The sequence below is a fragment of the Limulus polyphemus genome, unplaced genomic scaffold (genome assembly GCF_000517525.1).
Source record: "Limulus polyphemus unplaced genomic scaffold, Limulus_polyphemus-2.1.2 Scaffold273742, whole genome shotgun sequence".
Lineage (NCBI taxonomy): Eukaryota > Metazoa > Arthropoda > Merostomata > Xiphosura > Limulidae > Limulus > Limulus polyphemus.
In genome coordinates, this window is record NW_013939306.1 from 1 (window position 1) to 2024 (window position 2024).

At 33.8% G+C, this 2024-nt stretch overlaps 1 non-coding gene across 1 annotated transcript; it reads left to right on the forward strand.

The window, feature by feature from the left end:
* The first annotated feature begins 212 nt into the window (after window positions 1–212).
* On the forward strand, window positions 213–285 carry Trnav-aac. The gene has a single exon. It is a non-coding gene; the product is annotated as a tRNA-Val (tRNA).
* The last annotated feature ends 1739 nt before the right edge of the window (window positions 286–2024 follow it).

Genomic DNA, 2024 nt, shown 5'->3' on the forward strand with positions numbered 1-2024 from the left:
GCTAATCCTTAAGTTGTAAAAAAAAGTTGAAGGAATAATGACTATTGTATTTGTTGTACAACAAACATATAACAAGATCTATCCTTGATAGGTAAAGTTTTTTTTTTTACACTACTATAAGGCTTTCAAATACATTACATATGTTGAAAGTTTCAAAAGTTACATTTGTACATATTATGAAATTATCAGAATTAGACAAAAATGACAAATAAGTGCTTGTGGTGTAGTGGCTATCACATCCGCCTAACACGCGGAAGGTCCCAGGTTCAAGCCCTGGCAGGCACAAAGGAATTATTTTCTTAGGGGTTAGCGTATTCAGCTGTCTGACACGTGTTTTTTCTCTCTCTTATTTCTTGTTCAGTTAATGGCTTTCGTGTGTAGTTTTTATTTCAATATATAAAATTGATGAATGTATAAGCATAGTATCTTTATGTATGTGTCAAAATTAGTCAAAAACTCAGAGGAAATTAAAACCATGAAAAACACAAAAGAATAATAATCTTGTTGTCTAGGAGACTCAAATTAGGTTTGCTTGGAGTTGTAAATTGTGAGTCGAACGAATAGAATTACGTGAAAGAAACGAAACTTCAATCAGGGGTATTAAATAATGTTGACATCTTTCATGAAATAAAATGAAATTCTGTGCCTGCCAGGATTTGAACCTGGGAACTTCCGGGTGTTAGGCGAATGTTTTGTTTTCTCCTCTTTATTAACTCACCCTCGTAGAGAAGGTGTAAAGAAACATACATCAGTTATTCAACACATCTCATGACAATGTCGATACAAATCTTGATAGTAATAAAAAAATACTTACTTAAATTACATACACAGAAATTTAGTAATAAGAAAAGAAAATTTTGCTAAAATTAATAAAAATAAAATGATCTAAACTGTTAAACACGAAAAGTCAAATAATAATATCATACCAAATCACGACGTAGGATGTAACCATAAACACCTTCACTTACCAAATGCCCAGAATCGCGATAAATATTATAAACACGGTTACGATACAAATTGTCAGATTTTTAAAATATTTATCGCGATTCTGGGCATTTGGTTATAGCTAAGTTTGTGGTTTATTCTGCTCGTAGAAAGCTGGTGTTGGTGTTCATTTTGTGAATATCTTTAAAGCTAAATTTATTTCGCTTTTTTACGGTTTACCTTTGTTTCTCAACTCTAATTTAGTGGATAATCGTAGGCGAACATTTTATTTTACTGAATTTGTAGCAGCAGGTATCACGCGTCTTCGTCATTTACATTATGAGGTTATCCCCCGTTTTCTCAGGGAATCGGCGATTATTGAATTGGTATTGACTAATAATAGCGATCTCACCAAGGAATTTGTTAGTAAACGTTTCCGTCAACTTTATTCGGCTCTACCCAAAGATTGGACATTCTGTCTTTCTTCTCGATTATCTTCCGGGGGAAGCTTCCCCACACGTGTTTTGTATTTTACACGTAATAATGGTTTGGATTTTAGTTTATTTCAGGGTCTTTCCTTGCGAAAGATATTTATTGCTTTACAGAATAATTTTCACCCCCATGTACCGCATCAGTTTTGGAAAAGCTTATGTTCCTTCTGTGGTGTGGATAGAGAAACTATTGCTCATTTGTTTTTCCAATGTTCCAAGATACAAGATATGTGGAATTTAGTTTTTAGTTTGTTGAAGATAGTTTTAGGCCATAGCATAATGGACCAAGAAAAAGAACAGGTGGCTTTCTTTGGAATTTTACCCCATTTGAGTTCGAATCACTTCAGATTGTTACGCTTGTGGTCGTGTAGTTCGAAAATTTCCATAATCTCGTCTAATGGTCTCAGAGTAAACCCAATCCGAAAAATTATCCATCCTTTAAAGATCTCAGCGATATACGGAGGTAAAAGGCGCAGCAATCGGGGAACCATTTGACATGAAAATACATCAGTACCGAGTTGAAAATCACCATAAAGACCAAAATAAAAATATAATAACAAACTTAAACCATCAAGACACTGTCTCAATAAGCAATTCTGAAGCAGTTTC